Source organism: Canis lupus, chromosome 9 (genome assembly GCF_048164855.1).
Source record: "Canis lupus baileyi chromosome 9, mCanLup2.hap1, whole genome shotgun sequence".
NCBI lineage: Eukaryota > Metazoa > Chordata > Mammalia > Carnivora > Canidae > Canis > Canis lupus.
In genome coordinates, this window is record NC_132846.1 from 59,606,877 (window position 1) to 59,620,839 (window position 13,963).

A 13,963-nucleotide genomic window follows, 5' to 3' on the forward strand; every position below is an offset into this window, starting at 1 on the left:
AAGAATAAACTCAACAAAAGCTTTGCTCTGAGTTCTTGAACAGAATACAAAAATAAAGCCATTAGTGAAATTAACCAACTTTCTCTTTAAAATATATGACCCTAATATAAATATGGAAGAAATTAACTGGTTTTAAATCACTTCTGGTAATGGAGCCAACACTTCATAGCTATTTCTTCACCTTTTATATATAAACTCAGATTAAAAAGTGAATAAAATTAATGCAGGACCACAGCTTTAGATCTAAATGAAAAGTCATGCTGTAGAGAGTAATATATGTCCTTACTGTCTGCATCTATACGTATATTTGGACACAATCTCCTTATATCAACTACTGACTTTTAAAATAGAGGCCAATGCTTCTTTAACAGATTTGTGTCTACTAGTTTCCATGTAGTCAGTTGCATAGTGAATACTTTCCATGGTGAATGATAAATGCCAACAAATACTGGTGTAAGTTACACATTCATTTTCAACTTTCTTGAAAGGCTAGAATTAAGTACCTCAGTTTTTATTAAATACCAGCATTAACTTTTGAGTTCATTCGTCCTAACAGATTTTTTCCAAGTCCTCAAGAAACACTACTAAACAAGTTTAAAAAGTGGTTGTAGATATTTGCTATACAATAATCGATAACACCACTGTAGCAGAAACATTCAGGCTACTCTCTGTATGTTCTAAAGTGGGACTGGTCAGGCTCCATTTCACACATGTGTATTCCATGTACACCCTACTTATAATTTCTCTTGTTTCTGCTGACCCAAACAGTGAATGAGTGATGGCTCTGTAAATCTTATAAGCCACAATTCAGGCCACTGCACATCTAGCTGGTACATTAAATATCGAACAGGAATGGTCTAATACGGGATCCCTGGGTGGCGCAGTGGTTTGGCGCCTGCCTTTGGCCCAGGGCGCGATCCTGGAGACCCGGGATCGAATCCCACATCAGGCTCCTGGTGCATGGAGCCTGCTTCTCCCTCTGCCTGTGTCTCTGCCTCTCTCTCTCTCTCTGTGACTATCATAAATAAATAAAAAAGGAGAATTATTTAAAAAAAAAAAAAAGGAATGGTCTAATACTTCTCTCATCATTGTTCAAGGCCTGAAAGAATTAGGTTTCCCTAAATGCACTTCAGAATACACTTGATTTCTTAATGAAAGCTCATCTTGATGCAATGGAACTGGGGGTACTATTTTTCACTTGGAAAGGATTGGGAAAAGGAAAAGAATGCAGACTCTATGTGGTTAGATTTAAAATTTAAGCATGTGTTAAAATAAAAACCATTTACTTTGTGTGTGTTTACTATTAGTTGAATACATGGCAGAGTCTGGAATCACAAAGTAGAGGTCTACCAAAACTCTCCTGGCTTATTTCAAAGTAATAATTATTTTTTTGCTGTTGTTGCTAAAACAACAAAGACCTAAATTGGACAGGAAAATACATAAACATGTATAACCTAGGCTGTCCCAGGAAAATGAGGAGATAGAGGTCATCTTGTCTGTAAGTTTCAATGCTTATCATTTTACTTGCGTACTAATCAAATGTATGCTGTTATGTTGGGTACAGGTCTAAGTGGTATAGTGTTATCTCCAATGTCATGTTTCTTTTTTGTTTTTTTCACTTTACTTTGTGTTTAAGATTCACCCATGTGAAACTAAGGATGTATTACTATATGTTGGCTAATTGAATTAAAAAAAATAAAAAGATTTACCCCTGTTGTTATATGGGCATTTAATGCATTACTCTTAGCTGATGCCTATGCTTCTTAACAATACCACAGTAAACATCTTTAATTGGATCCTCCTGTGGACATATGTGAGCATTTATTTTACAAGTCACTTTGAGGCATTGTAAATATCATTCCTCATTCCACTAATTCAATGACCCTGTTGTATAGTTGGACAGATACCTTGATTTTGACCTAATCAACATGTTGCATTTCCCATGTGATGCCTTAGATTTTGTAATTTTGAACTTTTAAGATGCACTTCCTCACCCCTAGCTCACAAAATTATTTGTTCATAGTTTGTTAATGTTATAGTTTCACCTTTTATACTTAAACTTTTATCGTATCCAAATCCTTCATTGAGCAAGGATCAAGTTCCGTTTTGCTTTTTTTGTTTAGTTGGGTTTGTTGTCTCCATGTAATAGACCATATTTTCAACACCATCTATTAACAGTCCTTCCTTTCCTCACATGTTGGAATTACTTTCATCATATAAGTTTCTATTATATAAACACTGACTCTGAGATCTCTGTATCTTCCATTTTTCTATTTACCTAATAATTCTCAAAAACTACTACAGTTTGTGTTTACTGTTAATACATTTAAAGTATGTTGGTATCTGATAAGACAAATCTTTTCATCAGCCTTTTTTAATGAAATTCATTCAATTATTTGTGGACTTACATTAACTCATTTAATATTTTAGTGCAACTACTAATTCTTTAAAAATATTTGACTGGATCACATTATATTAGTATATTTTGGGAATAATTGGCCTCTGCCTTAATTGAGTTGTCCCATCCATGAGCAAGCATGATCTTCCCATTCATTCATTTAGAATTTTTTATTGGGGTTTATATTTTTTCTCTATAGAGAGTAGTATATACTTAGCTAATTATTACTTGCTTTCCTTGGTGTTAAGTTAATGTAAATGCTACCTTGTTTTTATAATTCTTCATTGGTGTTTGATGATGTAAAGAAACACTCTTGACTTTCTAGGCTGATTATTTACTTGATAAAATTGCTGGACTGTCTTATTGGTTTCAACAGATTATAGAGTATATTAATTTTTGGAAATAGATGATCATAAACATTTTGCAAATAAAAACATATTTGCTGCTTCCATTCAACACATATGTATTACTAATGTTTCTTTTTTCTTTTTTTCTTTTCAATGACATTGTCTAGAACCTTCAATACCATGTAAACAGCAACATTGATAAGGACCATTTTTCTCTTGTTTTTGATAATAAAGTTATCCAGCTAAAGATTTTTCTCAGGTGTAAAATATTTTCTGTCATATATAAATTAAAGAAATCCCCTTTGATCATTGTGTGCTAAGAGTTTTTATTATAAATAGTGATTAAACTTTACCAAATTAATTTTGGTCATTGATTTTGAAAATTATGATCTTTTTCTCTTAATTAGTGTGATGAATTACATTGATAATACTTCTGTTTGATACATCCTTGTGTTCCATGCATACACTTATTTGATCACATATTTGAATTTAAATAGCTAATATTTGTATTATTTTTTTATTTTTTTATTTTTATTTATTTATGATTGTCACAGAGAGAGAGAGAGAGAGGCAGAGACACAGGCAGAGGGAGAAGCAGGCTCCATGCACCGGGAGCCCGACGTGGGGTTCAATCCCGGGTCTCCAGGACGGCGCCCTGGGCCAAAGGCAGGCGCCAAACCGCTGCGCCACCCAGGGATCCCTAAATAGCTAATATTTTTATTTAGGATTTTTGTCATTTAGACACTTAGTTAAAAAGTTAAATGGAGGGTGCATAATTTTTTATATTCCTTCAACCTCTTTAAATCTAATACAATCCGTCCCCATTTTGTCACACACTTACTTGTCATAGAAGACCTTGGACTACTTGTTCCTTCAGTGGCCCATCTTTTGTTCTGACACTCTTTAATTTGTTCACCAAATTATATGTAAACACACACAGAAACACAAATTAAGTGGAAGTTTTGTCACTGTCTGAGCATGATTATTTCACCCTCATAAAATGAATTGAATAACTTTTGCTTCTTTCTTTCTTTCTTTCTTTCTTTCTTTCTTTCTTTCTTTCTTTCTTTCTTCTTTCTTCTTTCTTTCTCTTTCTTTCTTCTTTCTTTCTTTCTTTCTTTCTTTCTTTCTTTCTTTCTTTCTTTCTTTCTTTCTTTCTTTCTTTCTTTCTTTCTTTCTTTCTTTCTTTCTTTCTTTCTTTCTTTCTTCTCCTTCCTTCCTTCCTTCCTTCCTTCCTTCCTTCCTTCCTTCCTTCCTAACAATTTGTTACAGAACTAAAGTGTTTCTTGAAACTCAAATATCCTCTGGCCCTAGAGATTTTGGGGTGGAGAAGTCTTTAACAATTATTTAAAATTTCTGATTTTGTTATTCAAGGTCTTTATTGCTTTTTGAAAATATTTTGTATTTTCTATTAATTTAATTTATCTGATTCCAAGGCACATTAGTTATATTGTTCCATAATATTTTTGATGTCCGTTGTGTATATATAGCCATTGCCTTTTTGAAATCTGTACATTAATTACATGCATCTTCTTTCCTTTTTTCTTAATCAGTCTTGTTAAAGGTGTGATTAAGTATATAGAGACACAGGCACACATGGGTGGCTCAGTGGTTGAGCATCTACCTTCAGCTCAGATCTTGATCCTGGCACCCTGGGATGGAGTCCCACGTCAGGCTCACCATAGGGAGCCTGCTTCTCCCTCTGCCTGTGTGTCGGTCTCTCTCTCTGTGTCTCTCATGAATAAATAAATAAATAAAATCTTTTTTGAAAAGTACGTATAAGAACTTACTATTAATAAAAGGACTTACTATTAATTTGATTAAATTTATAAACTACCTTTAATCTCTATTTTATTGAACACTACATCTTGTTGTTTCCTTTTGGGAAGGATTTGCCCCCAAGTCAAAATGTTCAGCTTATTTTTAACCTATTCTATTTCCTGTTTCTTTTTAATTTTAAAAATGTTATTGTATTTAAATTCATTTAATTAACATAGAGTGTATTATTAGTTTCAGAGGTAGAGCTTAGGGACTCATCAGTTGCATATAACACCCAATGCCCATTCCATCAAGTGCCCTCCTTAACGCCCATCACCTAGTTACCCCATCCTCCCACCCCCCTTGCCTCCAACAACCTTCAGTTTGTTACCTATAGTTAGGAGTCTCTTATGGTTTGTCTCCTTTTCTGATTTTGTCTTATTTTATTTTTCTCTCCCTTCCTCTATAATTCTGTTTTGTTTCTTAAATTCCACTGTTAGTGAAAGAATACGATAACTGTCTTTCTCTGATTGATATATTTTGCTTAGCTACCCTCTAGTTCCATCCACATCATTGAATTGGTAAGATTTCTATTTGATAGCTGAGTAATATGCCATTGTATATATACACCGCATCTTTTTTTTTTTTTTTTATCCATTCATCTGTCAATGGACATTTGGGTTCTTTCCAGTTTGGCTATTATGGACCTTGCTGATAGAAATACTGGAGTGCAGGTGCCTTTTCAGATCACTACATTTGTGTCCTGTGGATACTTAGGGTGCAATTGCTGGGTTGTAGGGTAGCTCTATTTTTAACTTTTTGAGGAACCTCCATACTGTTTTCCAGGGTGGCTGTACAGGCTTGCATTTCTACCAACAATGTAAGAGGGTTCCTGTTTTGCAATGCTGTCACCAACATCTATTGTTTCCTCACTGTTAATTTTAGCCATTCTGACTAGTGTGATGTGGTATCTCATTGTGGTTTTGATTTGTATTTCCCTGATGCTGAGTGATGTTGAGCATTTTTTCATGTGTCTGTTGGTCATTTGTCTGTCATCTTTGGAGAAATGTCTGTTCATTTCTTCTGCCCATTTCTTAACTGGATTATTCATTTTTTGGGTGATGAGTTTGAGAAGTTCTTTAAGATCGTGGATATTAACTCTTTATCTGATAAGACATTTGTAAATATCTTCTCCCATTATGTTGTCTTTGGTTTTGTCTACTGTTTCTTTTGCAATGCAAAAGCTTTTTGTCTTGATGAAGTCCCAAATAGGCCATTTTTCCTTCTGTTTCCCTTGCCTTTGGAGACATATCTAGCAAGAAGTTGATGTGGTTGAGGTAAAAAGGATTCCTGCCTGTGTTCTCCTCTAGGATTTTGATGGATCCCTGTCTCACATTTAGGTCTTTTATCCATTTGGGGTTTGTTTTTGTGTATAGTGTCAGGAAAAGGTCCAGTTTCATTCATCTGCATGTGGCTGTCCAATTTTCCCAACACCATTTGAAGATACTGTCATTTTTCCATTAGATATTATTTCCTGCTTTGTCAAAGATGAGTTGACAATAGAGTTGAGGGTCCATTTCTGGGTTCTCTATTCTGTTCCATTGGTCCATGTGTTTGTTTTTGTGCCAGTACCATACTGTCTTGATTATTACAGCTTTATAATACAGCTTGAAGTCTAGAATTGTGATGCTATAAGCTTTGGTTTTCTTTGTCAACATTCCTCTGGCGATTTGGGGTCTTTTCTGGTTCCATACAAATTTTAGGATTATTTGTTCCAGCTCTGTTGAAAATGTTGATAGTATTCTGATAGGAACAGCATCAAATATGTCTATGCTCTGGGTAGCATAGACATAACAATATTTGTTCTTCCAATCCATGAGCATGGAACATTTTTCCATTTCTTTGCGTCTTCTTCAATTTCTTTAATAAGTGTTCTATAGTTTTCAGAGTACAGATCCTTTACCTTCTTATTATGTTTATTCCTCGGTAACTTCTAGCTTTTGGTGTAACCTTTTCTATTTCGTAATAAATATATTTAAATCTTTAAGGTTTTGTAAACACTGGCTTAACTGAGTTTCATAAATTATGATGTGTAAAAATTAATTTAATCCTAATTGTCTCTTAATTATGCCTTTGAATACATTTAAAACCATATTTTATTTTAAAAATGGTAATTTGATTTTCTTATGTATATAAAAAAATGGAAGCTACTCTTCCCATTCTGATTCCAGTATTTTTTTTGCAATATCTTGGGCGTATATCATCTCTATGGAATTCTTTAGCATCCATTGAAGCTTCCTTTGTCACCTTAAACATATTCTAGTTTCCTTAATATTTCATGTGTTCCAGAGAAGAATATTTCTGTGTCTTGTGTATGCAATAGCTTGGGTTTATTAATGCTATTTTTCAGATTTTCAATATTTCTGCTTATATTTGTCTGCTTGACTGATTAAATCTGATGACTTATATATTTCTCTCTGTATGATATATTGTAGAAATTTATTATTAGTTGTATATCTGTTTATGATGGATATATCTTCTTGCTCTATTGTTTCTTTTACCATTATATATTACTGTTCTCTTTCCCATATGATATAGTTTTGCCTCAAATTTTATTCGAACAGATTTTAAGACTGCTATTTTACTGTTCTTTTGGTTCATATTTGTCTAGTATGACTTCCTTTATCATTTTATTTCAATTTCTTATTCTTCAGAGTTTTTCTCTTATTTATGGTAACTTCTCTGGAGACCAATTTGTGGTACCTAAGATTAATGGGACACTGAGATAGTGAAACATTGAAATGAATTAAATATCTGATAGAAGGATAGCCCAGTTTTACATAATGCAATACTACAAAAGGACTGGATGAAATAACAGACAAAAACTCAAAAAATAGTTTTGTGTACACACATACACATATATATACAGTAAAATATGCTTTATGTGAATTCTTAAATGTTCTTTTTAAAGTACTAAGTATAGTGAGCATGTGACTTCATTGGTTGAGGGCCAAAAAGACTTAAATTTTATGAATAAGTAATTATTATCTTTTAAAACTGTCTTAAAACAATGATGATAAAAATATTATCATGATTTTAACTATGTGGTGGCAATATGGATGTTTATTATATTATGTCTTGTGTTTTGTGTTTTTCACTTTTTTTTTGAAAATATGACATCTCACAAAACTTAAGTGATAAAACCTCAGCATACGTCATAGAGTGAGTCCATTTAGGAAATCCTATGCAAAATAATTTTAAATAACTGATTGAAAATTAGAATCCAAAAAAAAAAAAAAAAGAAAATTAGAATTAGAATCCAAACTGGTAATATTGAATCCCAATATGTGTTCATTTAAAGTTTAGGCAAATTTTTATTACATAATAACTTTATTCAATCTATTATTTGAACCTTGAGTTTTTAAAAGTAGGATGAAAATTCTGTGACTCCAAGTTTTCTTATTACTTTATTCAGGTCCTGATGAATTTAGACTTAAATCCCATAAAGATTCTTTCTAATCGATTTAAAATATTTGACTCAGGAATAATATACAAAAATAAAAATAATTTTAAAAAGAAATAATATACAAGTAAAAAGACACTTCCTCGGGTATAAAATAACAAGTAACATTCTCAGGGAATTATTTATATGCCATTAGAAATACTCCCCCCTCCATTTTTAGATATTCTAGAGGTCTTCTTATATATCAATAAGTAGATGAGGAGCAATGTATGGTGAAAAATACATTTTATCCTGAAGTAAAGACTCATTCTAGCTGCAAATTTGACTTTAGCACCCAGTAAAATCTAAGTTCTCTAATGAACTAGCTTCATATATGAAATTTGTCACTAGTCCAACAATGAAATGAAAGATTGCCAGGCAAATTTCAACAACCACAACACATTTGCTTAAACTACTTTTTAAATTAAAATTCCAGGGATACCTGGGGGGCTCAGTGATTGAGCATCTGCCTTCAGCTTAGTGTGTGATCCTGGAGTCCTAGGATCTAGTTCCACTTTGGGGTCCCTGCATGGAGCCTGCTTCTCCTCCCTCTGTCTATGTCTCTGCTTCTCTCTCTGTGTCTCTCATGAATAAGTAAATAAAACCTTTAAAATAGATAAATTAGTTTAATTAAATTAATATCCCATCATCAGTTTCATATTGTCTGATTATATTGGTTAAAAACTGTGAAAAGAAAATTCTTGTGACTGAATGGAAGACTACAATTTCAACCTGAATTTGACCATTGGTATGGCAACATAGAAGCTGATGCTCACTTTGACGTGAGCCGTTTTAGTGCAGAGACAAAATTTCTGTGTTCAAAGACCAAATGGAAAGAAAAAAGGAAATATTGACTAAACATAATTTTCACAATATGTTCTCTAAGAGGAAAAGGGACATGCAGAAGCACTAGAGAAACCACAGTGAGTTCATAATATGTATGGACAACTACATCCAAAATTTTACAAATTAATATAGTGGGGAAAAGTTCTTGGTGAAAGTATTTAGAAAAGAAAATATTTTAAAAAGGAAGCATTACAACTTTATAATTCTTTTTTTATGACTTTATAATTCTTAATGTTGGATTGTTTTCTGTTTGTTGTTTTGGTGGAATGCATTTTTCATTGTGTATCTCCCCAGACTGAACAAAAACAAAATTGAACACAATGAAAGTGACACTATGAGTCCAGAGGAAGAGGATCAGTCGACTATCTTCCATGATTTCATTCGGTGATTCATGTACAAATTATCTCTTAGCTACTAGCTCCTGATTTTAAGGAGCTGAGGGTAAATAAAATTTAAAGGGATGTTGCCTTAGTTTGGGCTGCTATAACAGAATACCACAGACTAGGCAGCTTAAATAAACATCAATTCTCACAGTTCTGGAGAATGGAAAGTCTAAAATCAAGACTCTAGCAGAGCTGGTGTCTGGCGAGAGCTCCCTTCCTTGCATGATGACTGACTTCTTGCTATATCCTCATATGCAAAAGAGAGATGATCTCTCCCATGTCTCTTCTTAGAAGTACACCAATTCCATACATGAATGTTCCACCCTCTGACCTAATTATCTCTCAAAGGCCACAAATCCAACTTCCACCTACTGTGACATTGGGAATTGGAGCTTCAACATATGAATTTTGGACATACACTCAGTCCACACCAAACATCTTGTTTTAAAATTGGTATCTTCTACTAGCCCTAGAAATCTTGTGTGACATTTTGTTACAGAAACTCTTCACAGAAACATTTTCTTCAAAACACTTAATCAGTATATTCAAGTATGAAAACAACATTTCCTCTGGTAGCTGAGACTTATTTTCTCACTTTTTCCTACCTTACAATTTAACTGGGAGGTGTGCCTAAAAGATCTCTGAAATTACTGGGAAAGACTTTGGCAATCCTTAACAACTGGAAAGGATATTTCTCCCGAAAAATCTGTCACAAATCTCCAAACGAATGGTGGTTATTATGAAATTTTTTGGATAAATTTACTGCATCATTAGTGGTATTTCTGAGTCAGTTAGACATAGAAAATGAGGGGGGGTGCGGATTCAAAAACACATAACAAGTCAGAATAACTTATGGACACAGAATTTGGTCCTCACACAAGCTCAGCAGAAAAATGTTCTTCAAAAGAGTTCTGTCAGCATAAAATAATGCAATTTTAAGAGTCTGTCTCTCTTTACCACTAATTTGAGTTGAATGAATCCATCTGGCTGGGCCATTCCTGATGGAAAGATAATGTTGTGAGAGAAAAAAATGGGTATGTGTACATGGGTGTATATTGGATTGGACCCTATGAAATTACCATTTTTATACATTAAAAGGTAGTCAAATATGACTGATTTTGTATTGTTCAAACTAATAAATATGTGCACACATTTGAATATATGCAAAATATAACAATTTGCCAATACATATAATTATTTTGTGATAAAGAATATTTTTCATATATACAGAATATGATATTTGACAAATGTACACTATTTTGTAATTTAAACGTCTTAACCTTTGCAAGTTTCTTAGTTCTCTTACCCAATCCCCTGAAAATATTATGATAACTGTCTTGAAAAAGAAAATTAAAGCCACTACTCAAACTATTTGATTTAGCCAGAATGAAAAACATTGTATTTTGGGGGATAGAAAGATATGAAGCTGGTAAGATTTTAGAATATTCAGTCCTTTAGTAACATTTTTATGATATGGAGACTAGATTGTGGTAGTTTTTGTAGGAACACATTGACATCAAGTGCTGACCTATGCATGAAACATCTGAAGTAGAGGCATCTAGGCCAGTCTTAAGCAAAATGTCAGCAGCTGAATTTGTCATTTTTTTTTCCTTCTTCTCATGGAATATTGTTCTGTGATTGGCAGGTACAAAACAATCAGCTCCAATGTATATTCTGCATAGTAAATTTAATTAAATCCCTGCTGACTTTGCTATGTTTTGTCCACTATACCCGTCAATCCAGAGGACTCTATAAATAATCAAACCAGAAAGATTGAGTACATTTTTATAGGATTTACTGTTGAAATCAAATAAACTATAGTATGTTAATTTGTGTAGTATATAATTAAACTCTTCATCTTTATTGCCTATATATTAATTAGACATAAAGGTAAGTAATACACATAAATGTCAAGTAACATTACTTTGTCATAACTGGTCCACGTAGGCCTTTATTTTAATTTTGTTAGCTCTGCACTATGTGCCAATTTACTTAACGACTTTTTGGGATCTCCTACTATGTGCTAGAATAGTCATAGGTGTAGGGGAAGCAGTTCAAAACAAGCTATCTGTCTATATAGGAAGGACAGTCTCATTTTTTCCTAATTTCATGAGTATCATAATACATATAGCATAAATGTACACTTATGTATGAATCACTGGTTCTGAATCAAAAGCCCCATTATATATGGTCTTCATTTGCTTTCGTCTCTTTTTCTGCCCAGTCTTATCTAAATACACCAATATATAAGCCTCTGGGGCAGAGACTACAGACTGATTTCCCTTTTTCCTAGGCATACAGCCAAATTATTTCCTGATCTCTCTTTTCTGGATAAATGAGGATGTGTTACTGAGTTCTTGGCAATGGAATGCGGATAAAAATGACGAATGACGCTCGGAAAAACTGTTTCCAGTCTAGATACAGAAAAAAAAAATGTAAAGAAGTGTAAAGCACCAGCAGCTGATAGGGAAAATGATGAAAATCCTGGGCTCCTGAATGACCCACTGGAGCCTTGGCTCCCCTACCAGTTGCATTAGAGTTGTGACCTGAATGAAAACCAAACATTTTTGTTCTAAAAACTTAGTGTTTTTCCCTTTAAGCTATTAGGATTTTCAGGTTGTTTGTGTTAGCTATCAGCCTATTATGACTAAGACAACCTCTGTGATGGAGGTTTCTGGTTTTGGGAGATATATGTCCACCCTATGGTGATCTTCCATACTTGGTGATAGTTAAACTCACAAAATGGAAGCAACAGTTTAGTGTTTCTCATTGTGCTGACTCCTCAAGTGACAAAAAAGAGAAAGAGTCTGAAAAAGATAGGCACATGGTTTATTAGTGTCTTAAAATCCTTGTTCAACTAGAACTGAGATTCATTGCAAATGTAATTGATAGAATCAAATCTTCTTCTATGGCAGAGGGAAGATGAACTCAGAAATCAGGAAGAAATGGGATATATGGATGTCTGGTAAAGTGTGAGAGAGCATTTAGATTGGAGGAGAGGGAATCAGAAAATAGAGGAACAAAAATGAAGGGGGGTTCACTCATTTCAATGTTGAAATGCACAACAAAAGTTACTTATGAATTTTTGAAGAAGGCATTTATTTATTCTCTATAATTCCAGAGACCATAGTAAAGATTCATGGATATATTTTATGGAGAGAGTCCTGCTTAATAACAGATGAAACAATTGCTAACTAGAGCTAAGTCAATTAGTTCTCCTTTACTGGAAATATCCAGTATTTCTGGATGACCAACTCTCCAATAGGACCTCCCCACTTGATCATCTCTTAGTCTGGTTGCTATGCTTCCATTTCTACTGCCATAACTATTATTTTGGTACTTTTATTAAAGCCCTCAAATGTCCTTGCTTAGGGTGGTATGTACTATACTCCAAAGCCTTATAGGTTGTTGACATCTGATTTAGGTGCTATGTTCCCATGCTTTATTCTGGACTTTTACTCTGTATTATCTGTCAGACATTTGTCACTTGCTTTGTGTAAATACAGTTACCTTAAGATATAAACAACAAAAATATATATTTTTTTAATTTTAGAATTCTCTATGACTATACTCACAAAACAGTTGAATAAATCAGTTAATTTCTGACCTTGCAGATACTACAGCCAGAATGCCTCAGGGACACTTATCAATTCTAAAGGTTCTTCATTCTAAGGTGAAAAACAAAAATTTAATCAAGGTTTTTTTATTGGGTGGTTGATGGACTTGAGAGAATTTTCAGAAGCACTCTATCCTTCTAGGAGGCTGAAAAACTCAATAACATGTTTTAAGTTATCACTTTCTTCCCTAGCTTGAGGCATTTCTTCTCTTTCACTACCACACCATGCTTAATTTATTTTTCTCACCACCAGATTTTATCTGAATTTTCTCTGCATATCAATGTTTCCTCCATGCTATCCTTTTCAATGTTGATCCCATTCGTTATTATTTTGCTTCCAGAAATGAACAAATAATCTTTCTTTCTCTCTTCTGTCTTTCTTTCAACTTTGAGAGAGAATGAATGAACATTGTACATATATATGTACATATAATTTACATATATATGTACATATATGTACATTTATATGTGAAAATTATATATGAAGATATTGGAATGCCTGGCAGAAAATAGTACTTAAAAACATTTGTTGAAAAAAAAAATTTGTTGAGGGGTACCTGAGTGGTTCAGTTGGTTAAGCATCCAATTCAATTTCAGCTCAGGTCATGATCTTAGGATTGTGAAATCACGCCCTGCATTGGACTCTGTGCTGGGTATGGAACCAGCTTAATATTCTCTCTCTGTCTCTGCCCCTCCCCTCCTCTAAAAATACAAACATAAAATACTTGTTGAATGGAGCCAGACCATGTCCTTGACTATTTATAATTTTACTAAAAACCAACTATATCTCAGACCCCCCAAAAAAATTTGTATCTCATTTCTCTACTTACATCTTATGACCCAGTTTAAGGGGTCAGCATATATCACCATATCCCTAGATGATGTGCCAAATTGATCAAGAAGATCTCAACGTCCAGGTAATTCCTTCATGTCTTTAGCAGAGATCTCATTTCCAAACGAAGTGATGGCTGTTCCTACTATTCCTGAATAAGCACAGGACAAGTCAGAATAGAGGTCCTCCCTTAGAAAATGTCTCTAAGTCCCATAAGATTGACACCTAATAAAGCAGCTTACATATTATAACCAATCTCTATCACAATGAGTAATGAACCA

At 33.6% G+C, this 13,963-nt stretch overlaps 1 long non-coding RNA gene across 2 annotated transcripts in view; it reads right to left on the minus strand.

Annotated features, from left to right (window-relative positions):
* Positions 1–13,963, minus strand: part of LOC140640346 (uncharacterized) — a 126,430-nt gene that overhangs the window by 18,436 nt on the left and 94,031 nt on the right. The window contains exon 5 of one of the 2 annotated variants that reach the window (XR_012037026.1): positions 13,681–13,833. The exons of the other annotated variant lie outside the window; for it this stretch is intronic. This is a non-coding gene — a long non-coding RNA (uncharacterized lncRNA). The remainder of the gene's footprint in view (positions 1–13,680; positions 13,834–13,963) is intronic. 2 annotated transcript variants of the gene reach the window in all.